The following is a 21,529-nucleotide window of genomic DNA, read 5'->3' on the forward strand; positions in this document are numbered from 1 at the left end:
AAGTCAGGATGTATAACCAGTTGTGTGGATAAAAAAGAATGCATATGGCCAGAAAACAATGCTGGAAGCCAGTGCATCAAAATGTTTACAGAATTATTTTTGGATGGCAGAGTTAAGAAATTATTCTTATTTCTTATATCTTCTTAAATTCTCTACAGCGGACATGTCTTTGATCCTGGTTCCCCATTTGTGGAATGCTCTCCTCTCTGTTCTGCTGTCAGAGTTCCAAATCCAACACAGATGTCAACTCTCCTGTGAAACCTATTTCATATTCCATTTTCTCCTTTACCTGCTCTCTCCACCTTAACCTTTTTCAAGTTGGTTCTCTGCCTAAGACTTCTACTTCTTGACCAGAAGAGGTCTCTGTTGTGTTGCTTAAAAAAAAAAAAAAAAAACTTTTTTTTTTTTTAATGTTTTGTAGGTTTGCACTTTTTAAATAAGGGAAATCTTTGTCTTTACCTGTTAGAGATATTGTGGTATTATAGACATCAGAAGTAACAAAGCGTCAGTGCCTCTGTAATTGCTGAATTTTCAAATAGCATATTCTGTCTACAAAGGGGAGCTTAAACCCTTTGGGTATCCTCATCAGTAACTTGCACTTTACTGAGCCACAGAGGAACTTCATCTGATATGTAAAAATTTGAAAATTGAAAAGAAGAAAACAAAGGAGTACACGTTTAAAATAGGAAAACATCTTTTCTAGGGGCAAATTAAAAACCATCAGTAAAGCGCTTCAGAGAGCATGAACTTTAGATTTAGGTGGACCTGAGTTCGTAGATGAGTCTTGCCCACCACAAAGAAGGTAATTTAGGCTCTCTGGATCTTTGCACCAAGAAAGTTCTTTGAGATGCTCTTCTTAACAAAACAATACAAAAAAGTGATTTACACCTAGTTTCTCCCATCAGTAAGATGAAGAATTGGCAGAGGCTTTGAAATCACAGGGTTTTTTTTCCTGAAGATCATCAGAAAGAGAAAAATATACTGTCTTCTGTTCAGTATAACTCCACAAAGGAATCACTGGGACTTTTTGTTCTCGCTTGCTCGCTCGCTCTCTCTCTCTTATGCATATGCACACACACACCTATACCCAAAAAAACCACATGTATGTTTTCTTGTGTACCCTCTCAGCTATAGGGATATACAATTTATTTGGTTTTTGTCAGTTTTTACATGCAGCCTTTTTTCTTTTGGTGTATAGATCTATGAAATTTTATCACAAGTGTAGTTTCAACTAACCATCACAAACATCAGCAAGCAGAACTTCTCTGTTACCACAGAGAAACTCTCTCCTATTACTCCTTAATAGGCACACCTTTCCTTTGGATCTACTACTACTGATCTGTTTCCCATTACCTTAATTTTGTCACTTTATGGATGTAATTTAAGTAGAATCATACAGTATGCACCCCTTTGAGACTGGCTTTTTTCACCAAGAGTAATGCCCTTGAGATCCATCCAATTTGTTGTTTGTATCAATAGTTCCTTTTTATTGCTGTAGAGTATTTCACTGTATGGATGTACCACAATTTGTTTACTCATTCACCCATTGAAGGTATTTGGCTTGTGTGTTAGAGGTCCCCAAGACCGTCTCCAGGTTCAATAATTCACTAGGAGGATTTGCAAGACTCAGCATATAGTCATACTCATGGCCATGATTTATTACAACAAATGGATGCAGAGCAAAGTCAGCAAAAGTAAAAGGCACATGGGATGAAATCCAAGGGAAAACGGGCACTGATTTCCAGGAGTCCTCTTTCAGAGGAGTTATACAGGACATGCTTAATTCCCCCAGCAATGAGCTGTGACAACTTTGTCCTTCCTTTGATCAGGAAAATAAACTTGCTCATCCTTTGGTCTTTCTGGGGAGCTAAGAGAATTTTTTGCAAGTACAGCAAGGTTTATCATCATCCTGGTATTGGAAGTTCAAGATCATGTTGCATTTATATGAATACTAGGGAATTAGTTCTCTGTTGTTGCTACCTTTCAGAGGAGAGAGGAGCTTTAGGGAGTCAAGGAAATCAGGGTGGATTCCAGGAGGATGCAGGATTTGAGCAATGGGTAAGATGTGAGCTAATAAGAACTAGAGAGGACTTCCTACACATGGGAAAAACATAATGGAGGCAATGAGGAAGGGGAAATCTGCTCTCTTTACGGAATGGTGAGAATATCCGTGGCAGGGAGAAGTTTTCTGGTGGGAATAAAAGAAGGTAATCTTAGGAAAGGGAATCTAGTTCACTGAGGTCTTTAAATCCCCAAATCAGTGATTGAGGTAGATTACTATAGAAAGTTATGTTAATGATCATGACAGTTTGAGAAAAATTAATTATCTGGCAATAGCTGAAAGGATAAATTGGAGATTAAGAGATAAATAAACTTATTTTAAAATAAATCCAGGTGAGGAGCCCCAATTAGGATCAATGCTATGGGAAACGGGGCTCCCTCGAGACAGTGTTTATTGGGGTGAATGAAGTGCACAAGCAGGGCTTGAGCACACAGAGATGCGGTCAACCTGCAGGGGGAAGGAGGTGAGTTGCACTTGGTAGTTACCTTTACAAACGAGGTCAGTAAGGCACTATGAGAACCATTTTAAACCTCCAAGAAATGTTATAAAACACTTTCTACTTGAAAGACATGATAATGCAGTGGGGGAAGAAATCAATGTGTGGTGTAGGAAGTAGCAAGAGGTGCAGTGTTTTTTATGGTGAAGTATTTTAAGAAAGCCACTTAGTGTGACTAATCTGCTTTCTCTTTCAAAGATGGTTCATTTTAGTGTAGCCTACTTATGAAGGAATAAATAAAGCACCCAAAGTCAAGACTGGACCTCCTTGTTACTTTATACAAATTCTTGAGAGCATGATATCCAAGATCTGATGACATTTATATCTAAGATATGATACATCTGGAATGAGCTGTGAGTTGATGTGTGGGTGTGTATTTTTAATGAAAGCAGGAATAACATTTCGAATCATGTCACTAACTCAGATTCCTCGTGCACAACCAAATATCATCGTTAACATGCTTTGAAGGTGTAAAGTGCCTTGAGGAAGCGGCAGTCAGAGTCAAAGCCAGCTCCTGTCTGTTTGGTACTGCTCCTTCAGATTCACAAGCTCAGTCTCTGACTTCCTTGCCTCCTTCACCTCATCCCACTGGCTCTGGCCTTCTTTCTGCACTTCAAACATGCTGAGTTAGTCCCCATCTCAGAACTACCTGGAATGTTCTTGCCAAGATTTTCCCAGAGATACTTCCTCATCATTCAGTTTTTCAACTGTATCATCTCCTCAAGGAGATACAGCAGATGCTGCTGGGTGCCCTGCCCATGTGCCCTTCAGAGGCTGTGCATTCATCCCCTGCATGCTGTGAGTGTTGGCTGCTCATGACTCAGGCCTTTGTCCTTTTATAGGGAATTGCCCTTGGCTGGCAGGAGCCTCCTCACCTGGCAGTAGTCCTAAAGGTAAGCTATGTCCTCTACCTAGGGGAGGGCCGTGGACAAAGACTAAGTGATGAAAGGATGTAGTGGTCTCCTCACCTCTGGGTGGAACAAACTTCTGTGGTGCAATTCGAGATTTCAGGGCTTCCCATGGAATCAGGCTGAGACTAGACTTCTCCTAAAGTTCTGTCTCAGCGAACTTCATCCCCTGCTGTTTCAGTTCCCAGTAGGTTTCTCCTTAAGATCATTTAAGCAGGAATTCCCACCTCCGGCTCTGCTCACAGGGAACATAATCTAAGACAACTGGTGACAGAAATGGTCCCAGGAAACCTACTAGATCCAGATTTGGCATTGGATAACTCCTCCACTAGATGGCAATGAGAACCTCATCATTGGTGGTGCACAAACTATTATTAATCCTTGACTTGCACTTGGGGTGGTGCCATTGCTAAAATTTTAACCTGCAGCAAACTGAGACAAAACATGGGTGGAAAAGGCTGCATGAAATTGAGCAATAATGCTGGCAATTAACATGCAGGAGGAAAACAGGGGAAGGCTTAGTTCACAGGAAGGCTTATATGATTTTTGCCACTTCTTGGGAGTCTATAGTTGTTTCAAAATAAAAAGTTAAAAATGCAAACAAATAAGCAGCAATACTATGAAAACAATATTGTATCCTAGGGGGAATGGCAGACATTGGTGCCCTCCTCAAGGACTTAAGGGATGGAGAGACAGTCGTTCCCACGTAGCCCCACTTCATTCAACAGCTTGACCTCTTCAAAAACCAAACGAATTGTGGCACAAGACAGGGACTACCTGAAACTCAGTCAAATAGTAGCCCCAACTAAAGATGCTTGATTGAAGGTGAGCTCTTTATCAGAACAGATTAACATACTTTGATCTGTGCTGTACAGCCATAACCAGCATATTTATTCTTTTCTACTCCCATCAGAAAGGTGAATCATAAGCTATGTGCATTCATAAGGAAGGAACAATACTATACATTCACAACTTTACCTCAAGGTTTCTTTGACTCTTCTACTGTCTGTCATAATGTAGTCCACAGGGCCGTGGATCATGTAGCCATTCCAGAGAATTGCACATTGGTCCACGATATCCATGCCATCATGTTCAGTGAACCTGATAAGAAGGAAATGGTAAGGACGCTGGGATGCTGGTAAGACACATGCACTTAAGAAGGTGGGAGATGAATCCTAAAAAAAAGAAGAAGCCCGCCACATTGGTGATGTTTTTAAGAGCACAATGTTCTGGTGCATAGCAGGACTTCTCCTTTCTGGTAAAGGGCAAGTTACTGCACCTTGTGCCTCCTACCACTAAGAAAAAAGTACAAAGCATGGTGGGCATTTGGGAGACAGTATTAATCACATCTAGGGAACACTGCTCTGACCTGTATTGCATTAAAATCAAATCTCTTTAAGGAATGTAGAGCAGTGCTCTTTATAGGTCAGGAGAAGTGGGAGCACAGATCTTTAGTGCATTAAATATTGCACTAAACTTAACTTATAGTAAACCCTTTAATCACAGAGTATATTTTATTATTGGACTTCAATATTTGGAGATGAGTCAAAGACACTAGATTTTTTGCTTTTGGCTCTAGATATGGTCCAGTTACCTCAAATAGCTCAAATACTCCATTCATTTGAGGCAGTAATTGGGGATGATTTGTTTCAGAGGAAGGGGAAATGGGGCCAAATGGGCCCAGTGGGAAATGGCTGTGTTTGGCAAGGCAAGAAACACTCCAGGGCACTTGGCCATGGCTATGTCAGTGACACATGGCCCGGGCTGAGACTGAATCCGACAGTAAGCTATAGGCTGATTGAAACTTTGTTTCCTTCACAAATAGGCATGGCTTAGTTTCAATAAAACTTTGTTTACTGGCTTCAGTAATTATTTTTTTAAAAAAATTAACAAACCTAAAGAAAGTCATTTAGAGGGCACAAAATTATCAAAGAAAAATTTCTGCTGGCTACTACAGATAATTCTATTTCCCTGGTAAACATTCTATGTCTGACATTCTGTGTCTGAATCATATAGGGGGTTTTTTTTCTTTCTTTCTTTTTTTTACTGTGAAGGGTATTTAACTAATCTCCTGGTGTTTGTGTAAGAAAGCTAGGACAAGTGTAGATAAGGAAGGCATTGGAAAGTATCTGGCACTTTCTCCGACCTTTTCCTGGGCTGCCTTTAGTCTTACCCATTGTAGAATATGCATATTTTCATTAGGCTGATTTTCTCACAGGTGAGGATGATAAGCGGTTCTCAGAGGTTGGAGGAGCTGCTGGATTCAATCTAAGCTGTTGGGTTGTCTTTCTGAATAGCCATGCAAACTTCTGTCAAGTTCTAGGGAGCTGCAGCTCGAGCAATGACATCTGGTAAGTCACTTTAAGGGACAGAAAAGGCAGATGATTTCCTCAGCCTCTTTACCAAGCGTTTGGCTCTGGTCAGCTCCCCACAAACCTGGCTCCCAGTGTTGGACTATTGATTCCTTGCACTCCTATTATTGCATAAGGGGAATGGTTATTTCCTTAAGCACCGAGAGCTAAGGCATTGCTGGATTTCTCTGCTGAGGATCTGTGGAAAAACTCATGTCTCCTTACATACAAAGGTATCAGACCAACAGAGGACATGTGGAAGGATCCAAGACCTGGTCCCATAAGATGTCTAGGATAGACATCACCCAGGATTTAAGGATCACCCAGACTTAAAATCTCAACACCATCTGCCCCTACATCCCATCCACCTTTTATCTTCTAAAGCCAATTATTTGCCAGTTTATGTTTATTCAAGATACACAAGGTTTTCATTCCTTTCTAGGGCCACTGTCACTTACTTCAAACTCTCTCACTGACACTGAGCATTAGATTCTAAACTGCCTTTCCAGCCTCAGTACATCTTAGACATGCTAATAGACTGGGCATTTAAAATCCATTTCTCATCATATTAATTTCTGCTCAATCCTTCTCAGTGGTTTCCTATTGCATATATGATTATGTGTAACCGAAGACTGGCCTCTCTTAAAACTAAGCTCAAATTTGCATTTTGCAGCCTTAATTTCCTAGTACCTATTTCACACATCCGACTCTAACGTAATTACCTGGAAAAGCTTGAGCTTTCTTACACATGTGCCACTTTTCCTACTACACCTCAATTCTCCTTTGAAACTTTTTCCATAAAAGTAGGGTCTGGTTTTGTTTTCCTTCACGACCTCCACTGCTTCAAGTGCAGAGCCATTACATAGCCAGTTTTCAGTACACTTTTGCGGAACCGAATTAGAAAATGAAGTCCTTTGGGTATAATTCAAAATTCATTCATAGTTCCCTGGGTAGCACTCTTTAAATAGACTACTCTGACTTCAGTTTGACTTCCTGGTGTTCCCATCTCATCCAGGGGGTTCCTTGAAAGCACCCATTCTCCTTCAGGTAACAGAGGAGGAAAGAGAAATAAGCACAGTAACTGTGACTTGAGAAAGTAATTTACAACTCTGTTTTGAATGAAATGCCGTATTTTGTCTCCCTGTCTAATTTTAGTTACAGATTCTTAGCTGCATCTAATTTGAATCCATTACCTTTTAAAATAGTTTGGCATTCTTATCTTTTTCTTGTGTCTCTTTTCTTAATTATGAAATTAAAATATTCATATATTACCTGGATTTACCAAAAAACAAATGTGATTAAAAGAGATTTAAGAGATAAAATCAGTGGAACTCATTTGAATCGTGAGGAAAAGAAAAAAAAAAAAAAAAGACCACTGCAAATGAATAACTGGTTTTTTTGTTTGGTTTGGATTTAAAATGGAGATACTGGGGATTGAACCCAGGACCTAATGCATGCTAAGCATGCCCTCTACCACTGAGCTATTACCCTCCCCTGCTAAATGAATAGTTTTGAGATGATCAGGGAAAGTGGTACATGGACTGCATATTAGATTATATCTAGAAATTATTTACCATTTTAGTAGATATAATTTAAAAGTCTTTCACCAATTCATATTGAATTATTTGTAAGTGAAATAACATCTGGGATTTGTTTTAAATACTGCAACTAAAAAGAGGGACAGAAAGGCAATGGGGTAGATAAAAAATTGGTAAAATATTAGTAATTGTTGAAGCTGGGGATGGACACCTGGGGTTTAATATGCTACACTTTCTAGTGTTGTTATATTTTAAAATTTTCATAATGAAAATGACAAAATTTCATATATCTAAGTACACATATTAACTGTGTCTTCTCCCTGAATTATATCATTAAAAAATGATAATTCTCTTTTTTGTTTTGTTTTGTTTATTGAAGTATAGTCAGATTACAATGTTGTGTTAATTATGCTGTGTACAGCATAATGTTTGTCATACATGTACATACAAATACTCCTTTTCATAGTTGTCTCTTTTTTTAATTGAAGTTTAGCTGATTTACAATGTTGTGTTAGTTTCTGGTGTACAGCATAGTGATGCAGTCATATATATACATATATATATTATATTTCATTATAGGTTATTACAAGATATTGAATATAGTTCCCTGTGCTATACATTAGGACCTCGTTGTTTACTTTATATATACTAGTTTGTATCTGCTAATCCCAAACCCCCAATTTATCCCTCCCCCAAATGATAATTCTCTTTTGGCTTGATGTAATTGGTGGGTCATCAGGTCTTTAATTGTTCACACACCACTGACTGTATTAGGCTATAACGTGACATTCTACCATTGTCAATTCCTGCACACAAGCATTACATAGACGACAGTCTAGGCTAATGATCGTAGCTGTGAAAAACAAGACAAAAGACAGTGTTTCCTAGTACTTGTCAGACTGAAGCCTTACTATATACTTTTTAGTTGGTGGCAGAGTCTCATGTATTGGCTTATAAATCTGTCCCACTGAATTAATTTATTAATTAGTTTAAGCAAAATTACACATTCGAACCAAAATGAATAATAATAAACTCACATGTTAACATGTTTTTTAAGAAAAATAACTGTTTTTCTTAAATATGAGAAGAGTGACCAAATTTGTACATCTCTATAATGTCTTGATTAATTGAAGGCAGCTGGAGTCTCATAGCTGCTTCTGCTTTTACTCTGATGCTGTTATCACTTAACACATAGTCTTCAGAAAACACCGTGTACACTAGGGTAAGAATGAGAATGAAAAAGATGAATAGTGTCTTATTATTATGCAGATAGATTCAACCTCACAGACCCTCCCCAAAAGGTCTTTGGGACCCTCAGTTATCCCAGGACCCCTCTTTGAGAACTCCTGCTAGATACCATGTGTGTAGGGAAGGAAGTATGCCCATGTGGGAAAGGTAGGAAGAGAGCGGGCCCACCTGACTCTGAGACCCATGGAGACCCAGTGGTCTCAGGCAGTTGGCTGTCGCCACAACCCACATTACAACTACCGCAGAAAGGATTCCTGAGAGACCATCTAAAGAGAAGGACTTAACCCTTGCTGTCTCAGTCTGTTCAGGCTGTGATAACAGAATACCATGGGGGGCTTAGAAACATGAAAAATTTATTTCCCACAGTTCTGGAGGCTGAGAAGTCCAAGATCAAGGCACAGGCAGATTTGGTGTCTTGTTTGTGTCAAACGTCTTTTCAGTGTGTCCTCACACTGAGGAAAGGAGAGGGAGCTCTCTGCGGTCTCTTTTTTAAGGGAATTAATGCCATTCATGAGGGCTTCACCCTCATGGCCTAGTCAACCCACAAAGGCACCCCTCCAAATACCCTCACATTGGTTAATTCACACTTATATCAATTTGGCAGGAAGGTGACACAATGTTCAGTTTATAGACCTTACCTACAAGATGTTCTAACTGAGAAAGGTTTTTAAACAGGGATTTAAAGTGCTCTCATGGCACAAAATCTTAAAAAAAAAAAAAAAGGAAATTAGTTTTAAACTTAATAGTAAAGTTTTAAAATTCCGTTATGACTTTTATTGCCAGATGTTTTATTTGCCTAACATCTAAAACTTTTATTTTACTAGGTAATGCTGGGCATAGTTGTGGTTTTAATCTTTCCAATGCATTATTTTCTCTGCACTTCTTATTACAGGATGGTATTTACTTCCATTCAGTAAGAAGTGTTTAAACAAGCAGCTTTGGTCAACGTTCTGCTAGGAATGCATTATGTTTTTAAAAATAAGTTGTATTTATTTATTTCTGATTATGAAAGTAAGACATACTCACTGAAAAGAATTTAAAAAGAAAAAAGAACAAATAAAGATTACACAGAATCCCAGGGAGAAGGGTATAGCTCTGTGGTAGATTGTGTGCTTAGCATGTATGAGGTCCTGGGTTCATTCCTCTCCAGTACCTCCATTAAAAATAAATAAATAAGTAAGTAAATGAATGAATGAATGAATCAAAGAAACTAATTACCTTCCCCACCCTGCAAAAAAGAAAAAAAAAATACATATAAGCCCAGCTTCCAGAGACAACCGTTGACAATACTTTGTGGCCTAGTCTCCAGATTTTACTATACAATCACACCAGTTTGTCATCACAGTACACAGATAGGTCTTAAACTCAGATGTAGCAAATAATTAAAATGTGACCCCTTTGCTTTACTGTTTGGAAGCACGATGGTGACAGACATTGGTAAAAACATTGGCTTTAGTTTATATCAAAAGAGCATCTTGTGAATCTAGGAACTTCCTGTAAGAATATTTTTTTCACAGTTTACTAAGGCTATGAAGAGTTAATTTTTTGATGCTACTAATCTATCTAGATTTTGGTCTCAAGGTCAAATGCTTCATCATGGACAAATAAGCCAGAGTTTACCAATTTGTTGGCAAGACTGTAGCTTTGCAAATTATAGACCTGATACACACGCTACATAATTTTACACCGGTGCTGTGGTAAACGATCATCTGATGAGACCTTCCAAATTAACCAGATACGCTCTTGTCTGTCTCACTGTTGCTGAGCTTACCCCATCCATTACCCTTTTCATATATTTCCTTTGAAGTGTTCATCCAGTTAGTCTTCTGAGCAGATGGTCTCCAGAAGTTACTTCATTCAGAATAGGGTAATTAGGCATGAAAATTATGATACAAAATACAATCCCATCTTCCACAGAAAATACTACAAAATCCTGCAGACGGTGTGGATTTAAACAAAGTGCCTTCAGGGGTGTTGTGCTTAGAATGGAGGGTAAAAGACGCCCAGACTTGGGTGAAACAGGTTCAAGAAGAATAGAAGCTGTTGTTCCTGTATTTCCAGTTAGTAAGAGAAGAACTTTCAGAGTTCACTGGCTATCCAAATCCCTGAGGTTTTTAGTGGTAAGTCCCTAGTGAATGTGTCAGGTTTTGCTAGGGCCTGTACCTTCTGCATGATGAGTAAACCCACTACAAATATAAATCAGTGGTACTTTGGTAGATTTGAATAATGAAGAGCTTGTTATTATCATTGTTGCTGCTTTTCCAAGAAGTTACCAAAAATACCGTGTAATTTAGGGTAAGGTATTGTGGAGAAGACAACACAAATGGATGAAAGACATAGTCTTTGAATGATTTGCTAAATAACTCTGAGCTTCCTTCCTATATGATCTATGATTATAATTCTTAAAAAACTCTTAATAAATAAACTGGAAAGGAAGCTACTGGTATTTATTGAATAATTGCCCTTTTTTTAAGAACTTGGTAGGCATCCTATCATGTCACTTGTAGTAGCATTAAAATTATGTAATGGCATAAAAGTGTTTTGCAGATCTGTCTGACAGCCCTGGTAGGTGTGAACATTAACACTATTCACTTATGCATTTGTGAGAATAAAATACCTCCTTATTTTCTCCATTAAGACAGTATGTTATCTTGGCACGTTATCCATCGTTTAAATTTCTTCCTCTTATCTACGAATACGGATCACATTTGTTCCCCTGCTATTTCATTTTCTGTTTTTCTTGTATGGAATATCTTCTTAGTTCTCTTAAATCCTATCCTATTGATGACAAGTACTTGCAAGGATCTGACTACTTCATATCCAGGTATGGTCCCAGGGCCAGCAGCCTCAGCCTCACTGGGGAGCTTGTTGGAATTGGAGAATCTCAGCCCCCTCTAGAACTACTGAATCAGGATCTGCATTTTTTGTCCTTTTTTCCCCTTTTTTCTTTCTTTTTTTTTTTTGTGGGGGAATGGTTATTCGATTTATTTATTTATTTACTTGTGTGTGTGTGTATGGGGGTGTGTGTGTGTGTGTATTTTTTTAACGGAGGTACTGGGGATTGGACCCAGGACCTAATGCGTGCTAAGCATGTACTCTACTACTGAGCTATATGCTTCTCCCAGGATCTGCATTTTTGGCAAGATCCCCAGGGCATTCACATGGACAGCTAAAGTTTGAGAAGCACTGTGATAATGTCATCATGCCTTTTGGCTCATATACTAAAAAATTATATACTTTTTTATTCTTTTTCTTTTGAGCTTCAGATACAGATTTTATTATTTTTTGTTTTTTTATTGTTTATTGAAGTATAGTCAGTTTACAATGTTGTGTCAATTTCCTGTGTACAGCATAATGTTTCAGTTATACATGAACATACATTTATTTGTTTTCATATTCTTTTTCATTATAGGTTACTACAAGATATTGAATATAGTTAGTTCCCTGTACTATACAGTATAAACTTGTTGTTTATCTATTTTATACATAGTAGTTAGTATCTGCAAATCTCGAACTCCTACTTTATCCCTTCCCATCCTCTTCCTTCCAATAACCATAAGTTTGTTTTCTGTATCTGTGAATCTGTTTCTGTTTGTAAATGAGTTCATTTGTGTCTAAAAAATTACATAATATTTTATTATAAATTGTGTTATGGGATGAATTGTGTTCCCTCAAAATTCATACGTTGAAGCCCTGACCTCCACTACCCTAGAATGGGACTGTATTTGGAGACAGGGCTTTTAAGATGTGATTAAGTTAAAAAGAGGCCATTAGGATGGGACTTAATTCAGTCTGACTGGGATCAAAACAGTATGGTACTCTCATAAAAATAAACATATCGATCAGTGGAACCAAAAGAAAGCCTAGAAGTAAGCCCATGTATTTATAGTAAATTAATTTATAACAAAGGAGCCAAGAATATACAATGGGTAAAGGAGAGGTTCTTCAATATATGGTGTTGGGAAAACTAAGCAGCCACGTGCAGAATAAAACTGGACCCTTCTCTTACACCTTACACAGAAATCAACTCAAAATGGATTAAAGAATATAAGATCTGAAACTGTAAACTCCCAGAAGAAAACACAGAGGGTAAGTTTCTTGACATTGGTCCTGATTGCTCCTTTCTCTTCTACTGGTTGGGAAAGTATACATGCAATTTATTTTTTTCATTGGTAATCCCTAAAATTTAAATGTTCTTATATTATCAGACAAAGTCAAAAACTGATGATTTGATTTTCCTCCTGAACAATTCAAGAATTTCAATATACTTTAACTTTGAGTGCACCAGTCTCATCTCCACTTTTTGTGGTTGCCTAGTATTTTAGTATATCCCTCTTGATCGTAAGAGGGATAAGAGTTACCTAAGGAGAGGGAGGGTATATAGCTCCTGCTTAGCTGGATGAGGTCCTGGGTTCAATCCCCAGTACCTCCTCTAAAAATAAATAAATAAATAAATGAACCTAATTACCTCCTCCCACCAAAATAAATAAATAAATAAACAAGAGTTACCTAAGAGAATTTCTTATCTTTGCATATTTCAGTAGAAGGGCCTTTAGTTTGTGACAACTTCAGTAAGCATAGTTTTCTTGTATTATAATTAGAGAATGTGGCCTGTATTATTTCTACTGATCAAAATTTGTTCAGGTTTTTTTGTGGACCTGACCACAATATGTAGTCAATTTTCAACGGGCACTTGAAATGACAGTGTATTATCTATTTTAAGGGAATACAGCATACCATGTTTCATTGAATCTAGTCATAATTTCTTTCTTTTACATTTTAAAATCCCTGCTTGAGATTCATCTTTCAGTTTTGGCATCTTGCAGTACTTGAGGCCAGATGGTAGTCATAATTCAGTTGTTACTGCTGGCACATGTACAGACGTGGTCACAGCTGTTTACATCATTGACACTTGAACTGAGTTATGTCTACATTGCTGGCCTCATACATGTTCGGCTTAATTACCATTTTAAATGTGGTTGAAAAGGTTACAGTATGTTTTGGCATTGAAACTAAAAGTTATTGGGTGCACAGAAAAGCTTAAAAAAGTGCAAATTTGATATTAGTAAAGCAAATATTATTTATGAAAGAATTACTACAATTCATATTTTCTTCCAAAAAAATTAAGACTTGACAGAATCTTAATACAATAAAGGACAGTACTTGTGAGTAGACGAATTTCTGTGGCATTTTGTTCCTGAGACATATGTGAGAATTATTCACCGATAAAAGCAAATTTATTTAGGAGTAATTGCCAAATCCCTCAAAATAGATGAAATAAATTTCATAACAAGCAGAGGGTAGTGAGACATCATGCATTTTGCAGGGCCATAATTAGGGCACTGTGTCAGGGTTGAATTGATAGAATTTATTTTCTGAGTGCTGTATTAAAAAACGACCTTTACAAGTGACAGCATCTTACATTCAATGAAATACAATATATTCACCACCTCTACCTTATCATGTTATTTATGTTGTCTGTATCCTCACATCCTTTTCAAAATTTCTTTGATCTGCCTTGGACTCAGATGAAAATTGAAGTCTCCTAATGTAGGTGTTTCTACTTCCCCTTGTATCTCCTGTAATTTCTGCTCTTTGAATACTGCTACCATGCTTTAAAAAAGTGCAATATACCACAACTGTTATATCATCATTTAAATTGTATCGTTCTATAAGTAGCCCTAGTTGGTCTCATTTCATGGTTTTTTGGTATGAATTTCTATTACCTGATATTAAGATTGCAGCTCCTGCTTTCTTTTTATTTGCATTTGCCTATTTACTTTTGCCCTTCCTCTTATTTTCAACCTCTGTGAATCACTTTGTTCTAGGTGTGTTTCTTTTATGTACTTTAGAGCTTGGGTTCATGCCTTGTGCTCTGATCTAAAAGTCTTTATATTTCTATAAAGTAAGTAAGCACATTTTCATTTTTTGATATGACTGACATATTTGGTCTTTTTTCTGTCATTTTCTTTTATAATTTGAAATTCTTTCATGATGTAATTTGTTTTCCTTGCTTTTTTAAAAAATAATTCTGATACTTGGAGAATTTCATGGTTTGGGGAATCTTTATAATTAAAATTATTACTTTAGAAAATATATGCTTTTACAAACCATATATCTGATAAAGGAATTGTACCTAGAATATATAAAAAACTCAATTCAATAATAAGACAAAATCCCATTTTAAAATGGACAAAGGATTTGAATAGACATTTCCCCAAAGAAGGGACATGAAAGGCTAATAAACACATGAAAAGATGCTCAGCATCATTAGTATTGGGGAAGTGCAAATGAAATTCACAATGAGATATTACTTTACTTCCTATATTATGGACTGAATGATTGCATCCTCCCAAAATTTATATGTTTAAGCTCTAACCCCTTTGTGACTAAATTTGGAAATAGAGCCTTTATGAAAGTAATTAAGATTAAATAAGGGCATAAGGACAAAGCCCTAATTCTATAGGATTAGTGTCCTCATGAGAAGAGGAAGAGACCAGAGCTTTCTCTTTTTGAGCACACAGAGAGGTCATGTGAGCACACAGTGATATGGAGGAGAGTCTCACCAGGAACCACCTTGATCTTGGACTTCCCAGCCTTTAGAACTAAGAGAAATCTTCCTGTTATTTAAGCCATTCAGTCCATGGTGTTTTGTTATGGCAGCCTGAACTATTATACCCTCCAATAGCCATCATCAAAAAGACAGATTGTAATAGGTGTTGTTGAAGATGTGGAGAAGTGCAAAACCCTCAACACTACTGGTGGGACAGTAAAATGATGAAAATAGTTTAGAAATCAGTTTGTCAGTTCCTTAAAATGTAAACACTGACTTCCTATAAGACCCACCAATTTCACTCCTAGGCATCTACCCAAAAGATACATACGTGTGGAAAGCATAAGTACTCACAAAACTTGCACATGAATATTCATAGCAGCATAATAGCCAAAAGGTAGAACTAACCCAATCCCAAATCAATTAATGAATGAATAAACAAATGTGCATATCCACACAAAAAAGTAGCATTCGCCAAAGAAAAGGAATGAAGTATTGATACATGCTATAACTATAACATAGACAAACATTGAAAACATTATGCTAAGTGAAATAAGCCTTGAGGGAGGGTATAGCTCAGTGGTAGGGTGTGTGCTTAATATGCACAGGGTCCTGAGTTCAATCCCCAGTACTGCCATGAAAACAAATAAATAAAAACCCAATTACTTCCATCCCCCAAATAAAACTAAGTTTAACAAAAGTGAAATAAACTAGACACAAAAGGACAAATGCTGTATAATTCCCCTTACATGAGATATCTAGAATAGTAAAATTTATAGAGAAAGAAAATAGAATAGTGGTTACCAGGGGCTGCAGGATAGGGGGAGTGCGGAGTGACTACTAATGGGTGGTCTTTTTGGAGTGATGAAAATGTTCCACAATTATATTGTAGTGATGGTGGCACAATTCTGTGAAAACTATTGCACTGTATACTTTAATTGGATGACCTTTATGGTATGTAACTTATGTCTTGATAAAACTTAAAAGCCAAAAAGAAAAAAATACTTTTTTCCCCTAGTAGAATGATTTAAAGTTCCATACATTTCAAATATGAAAAAAATATATACAAATAATATTTAAAACTGAGGGGGCTATAATAATATCAGATAGACTTTTAGGGAAAAAGCATTACCAGAGTTTAAAAAGATCACTACATATTAACAAAAGTCTCAATGAATTGATATACAAGTAGAAGATATGCAAGTTCTAAACTTTTCTGTATTTATTAACATTGCACCAAATATAGAAAGCAGAATTTATTAGCACTAGCACAATAATCCACCATCCAAGAGATTTTTTTTTTTGACAACAAACTTGAATAATGTTTATTTTGTTTCAGGTACTATTAACTTACTGAACACAATAACCTATGAGTGACATGTTTTGTGCTAAAGTAGGAATTCATTTTTAAATGGGTATATATCATGGTAGACACAATATCTTTTTTCTTTCCATTAGTGTATATTTGACTTTACGAACATTTACATATTATGGCACTCGCATTTCATAAGCCCCTTAACTTTTTCTTTCTTTTTTTTATTGAGTTTATAGTCAGTTTACAATGTTGTGTCAGTTTCTGGTGTACAGCACAATTCTTCAAGCATACATGAATGCACATATATTCATTTCAATACTCTTTTTCCCCATGAGCTACTACAAGTTATTTAATATATTTCCCTATGCTATACAGTATAAACTTGTTTATCTGTTTTCAAGAGATTTTAATATATCTCTCTCAGTAAATGGTACTTCACGCAGGAGAAAATCAGCAGGACAATAAAAGATTTAAACAACACAATTAGTAAGCCAGATCTAATGGGCATACAATCAGATACAATCTTCTTGAGTGCATATGAAACACTTTAAGATTAGGGTATGTGCCAGGCCACACAATAAAGCACAAAAACTGTCCAAAAAAGACCACAGTCTTTGTCTGTAGCACATATAAGTCACATCTCAATATTTTAAAAAATAGTGAATTTCTAAATTAAAAGGATTCTTTGAAAATAGCAAAAATTTGACTACCTTCTGCAAAATAGATCAAGAAAAAAATAAAGAAGACATAGACAATATTATGAATGAAAAGTATATTTGTAGGAGAGATTACTAAGGAAGGAAAAATTGAAAGTAATGTTATACTAATAAATTTAAAATTTTTCACAAAATAGATAAATGTATATAAAATACAATTTAATGAAGTAGATCAAAACAAAATAGAGAAACCAAATAGTCTTATAACTATAAAAGAAATTGAGTCAGTAATTTAAAAGCTTTCCCTGCAAAATAAACCAAACAACTTGGTCCAAATGATTTTACAAGCAAGTTTTACCAAAAATTCAGATGCCAGGTAATTACAATCTTATTCTAGAACACAGAAAAATAATAAATCCTTCCCATAACATGTTAATAAACTAGTATAATCTTGATACTTAAAGAAAGTATAAGAGAAAAACATAATTTAAGTCCAAATATTAACATAAAGACAATAAAAATCTCAAGAAAATATTTGCAGACTGAATTTAGCAATATGTAACAAAGATAATGTCTCATCATCAATTAGGGTTTCCTCCAGAAATACAAGGTTGAGCCAACATGAGACAATGTATTGAAATATTTCACCATACTGAAACATTTCAATATATACAGAAAATGTTTTTCCAGATGCAATTCCAGATGAGAGATAAAACAAAGCTTTTAGAGGATAACATAGGAGAATATCTTCTTGATCTTGGAAGAGGGTAAGATATCTTAAACAGTACCTAAAATGCATTAATTGTTAAAGAAAAAAATTATGGGCTATATTAATATTTAAAACTTCTATTCACCAAAAGACACCATTAAGAGATGATGAAAGCAATTCACAGAGAGAAGATATTCATTATATGTACATCTATCTGATAAAGGACATTTATCTGGAATATATAATATTTTCTATAAATCAATAAGAAAATGACAGACAATCCTAATAGAAAAATAGGAACATGATTTAAACTATGACTCCACAAAAGAAGATATCCAAATAGCCAGTAAGCATATGAGAAGTTTTATAACTTTATTAGTAGTCAGGGAAATGTTAATTAAAACCGCAGTGAGGTACCATTACATACCCACAAAAATGGCTACTATTAATAAGGAAGAAAAACCAAGGGTTGCCAAGACTGTAGGGAAACTGGGATTCGCAGACATTCCTGGTGGAACTATAAATTAGTACAACAACTTTGGAAAGCTTTCTGGCAATATCTATTAAATCTGAACATATGTATCTTCTATACCAGACATTTCACTCCTAAGTTATACCCAATAAAAATTCTTACAAAGTCACCACAAGACACGCACTAGAATCTTTATGTCAGCGCTGTTGGTAATATTCCCAAACTAGAAATAATTCAAAAGCCTGTCAACAATAAAATGAAAAAGAAAAAACAACTGTGTTACGTTCACACAGTGAACTACCATACAGCAGTGAAAAGGAGAAGGTATTCATGCACCATTTCTCAGGAGGCTAACGGTGGATGTGGCTTTAACAAGAGAGTAAACCAAGATAGAAGAAGATATATGTTCTGAGAAACCAAGGATTCAACACAGTAGAGAGACGAAAGTGTTCTCCAGAAGGATGGTCAAGGGAGATCCCAGAGCAAGACCCCCTCAGCAGACCTGGAAGCCACCTATCCTGACACGCCCTCATTGGGAAGTTCCAGGAGGGACTTCTGCACAGAGAAGGAGCTGACTGAATATCTAGCGTATCTGACCTTACAGAGAAGAGAATTCCAAAATTGAGGAATGTTTAGGGTTTGCTATGGTCTGAATGTTTGTGTTCCTCCAAAATTCATATATCGAAATCCTAACCCCCAAAGGTGATGGTGTAGGAAGGTGGGCCTTTGGGAGGTACTTAGGTCATTTGGGTGGAGCCCTCGTGAATGGGGCTTTTATAAGTGCTCTTGTAAAAGAGACCCCATAGAGCTGCCTAGCCCTTTTGGCTATGTGAGGATACAAGAAGTCTGCAGCCAAGAAGAGCTCCCTTACTCCACCATCCTGTCACCCTGATCTCTGGTTTCCAGCCTCCAAAACTGTGAGAAATACATTTCTGTTGTTTACAAGCTACCTAGTCTGTGGTACTTTGTCATAGCAACCCAAATGGACTAAGACAGGTTTGAACTAGTAAGAAATACATTGACTCTTGAACAACAGGGGTTTGAAATATATGGGTCCACTTTCACATGTGGATTTTTTTCAACAGTAAGTACTATGACACTACACCATCCGTGGTTGGTTCAATATGTCGCTGTGGAACCATGGATAGGGAGAAAGTGCTGGTACAAAGAGCTGACCATAAACTACAGGCAGGCTTTCAACTGGGAGGGGCAGTGCTGCATCCACTAACACCTGCATTGTTCAAGGCTCAATTGTACTATGCAGAGAAAATTACGCAAATGGGAAAAAAGGTAATTATTAAAGCTAGGCGAATGGAGTGGAGTTAGGGCAGGATGGAATGCTGTACAGGAAAGGGAGAACATTCAAAGTATACCACCTGGCTCAATGGTAAATAGTGTTTACACAGTCATAATAATGAAATTTTGGTTACTTATATAGCACTCTTAAAATATAACTCTATTTGGAGACAAGGGGAATGAGAAGTGTGTGTGTGAGAGAGAGAGAGAGAGAGAGAGAGAGCTAGACTCATGTTAATTCCTCATCTCCCCATAATGCGAAATCAATAGATAATGCCTAAAATTGGGAATTCGAGAAATGATATTGTAAGCACATAACTTAGAGACACAGAGATATGTATCAAAAGAATGTGCAAAAACAGTTTAAAAGCATTGTTCTGGGAAATGGAAAATGGAAGTAGGATGTTGGGGTGACATGTGGAGGGTGGGGAATAGCTGGGATTTTAAAGTTAAAAAAATTTTTGATTTGCATTTCTCTGATAATTAACAACATTGAGCATCTTTTCATGTGCCTATTGGCCATTTATATGTGTTCATTGGAGAAATGTCTGTTTAGGTCTTCTGCACATCTTTTGAGTGGGTTGTTTGTTTTTTTGTTGTGTTGTAATGAGCTGTTTGTATATTCTGGAAATTGAACCCTTGTCAGTTATATCGTTTGGAAATATTTTCTCCCAGCTCATAGGTTGTGTTTTTGTTTTACTTACGATTTCCTTTGCTGTGAAAAGCTTATACGTTTAATTAGGTCCTATTTGTTTATTTTTGCCTTTATTTCTATCGCCTTGGTAGACTGCTTTAGGAGAACATTGTGACAATTTATATCAGAGAATGTTTTGCCTGTGTTCTCCTCTAAGAGATTTATGGTGGTCTGTCTTATGTTTAAGTCTTTAAGCTATTTGGAGTTTATTTTTGTGTATGGTGTGTAAGGGAGTATTCTAACTTTACTGATTTACATGTGGCTGTCCCATACATTTTAATTAAGTATTACCTTCTTTTTATGTGCTTTTTCTTATTTATGTATGGAACCTAGAAGAACTATCCATATAAATATTTTTAGTTAATTATGAATTACAGGTTATCCATTGTCATTCTCTCTAAAGTCATTTAGTTGTAGGAAACTTAAAGGATAAATAATGCGTAGTTTCCGTTCCTTCCCACCTGCCTGGCACTCACTGAAGTTCTTCACTTGTACCTTGAGGACCTCTCCCAGCAGCTACAAATGAATCACTCTTGCTTCAGAGGGTGGGTTCCATTACTGGCATGTTGAAGTTATAAAGCCAATGGTCTCGGTAAAGACTGAAAAAATTCAGATACACTTTTATAGTTCCCTGTGCTCTTCTCGCTACCCACCCCTTTTGACCTTCTGACCAAATTAAGATTCCACTGAAGGAAAGGAGAGAAAGAGGGGAGACACCACACAGGGCAGAGAAAGGCATCGGTGTTCAGTCTGAACAAGGAGGCCCAGTGTGAGTGGCAGGTCAGCTCCCAGAGGCCATCCAGTCTCCAGGCAGGAGTGGATGATTCTGTGCTCTGCCATGTCGCCGTGTCAGTTATCCTCGTCTGGGCATTCCCCTTCTCCTCTCTGACACCCAGAGCAGTCAGTCTACTACCCATTGTTTGTCTGTTGGGAACGATTAGCCTCTTTCCCAGGAAAGGATTTGCCGTCTCCCACCCCACTGGCTGCATGGGTTCAGCTGGCCTTTCTGTAGCTGTCACTGAGCCCTCTTCTGAGCAAGACTGGACCAGACACAAGCAGGGAGCCATCTCCCACTGAGTTAGGTATTGGGGAGACACACCCTCCAATGGGTTCCCACTGGGGGTTGGGCCATCAGGAGGAGGCAGAGCTTAAGGACAGGGAAGGGTAGAGGGGCTCTGCAGTTACTTCTCAGCTTGCATTTTAAAGAACACCACATAACTCTGCAAACTCC

The 21,529-nt window shown here is 37.0% G+C and overlaps 1 long non-coding RNA gene and 1 other non-coding gene across 2 annotated transcripts in view; both read left to right on the plus strand.

Annotated features, from left to right (window-relative positions):
* Window positions 1-3,851: 3,851 nt before the first annotated feature.
* LOC123613288 (uncharacterized) overlaps window positions 3,852-21,529 on the plus strand; it is a 47,558-nt gene continuing 29,880 nt past the window's right edge. The window contains exons 1-2 of the long non-coding RNA XR_012502747.1: window positions 3,852-5,817; window positions 12,624-12,692. This is a non-coding gene — a long non-coding RNA (uncharacterized LOC123613288). The remainder of the gene's footprint in view (window positions 5,818-12,623; window positions 12,693-21,529) is intronic.
* On the plus strand, window positions 15,721-15,793 carry TRNAI-AAU (transfer RNA isoleucine (anticodon AAU)). The gene has a single exon. It is a non-coding gene; the product is annotated as a tRNA-Ile (tRNA).

Source organism: Camelus bactrianus, chromosome 3 (assembly GCF_048773025.1).
Source record: "Camelus bactrianus isolate YW-2024 breed Bactrian camel chromosome 3, ASM4877302v1, whole genome shotgun sequence".
Taxonomy (NCBI): Eukaryota; Metazoa; Chordata; class Mammalia; order Artiodactyla; family Camelidae; genus Camelus; species Camelus bactrianus.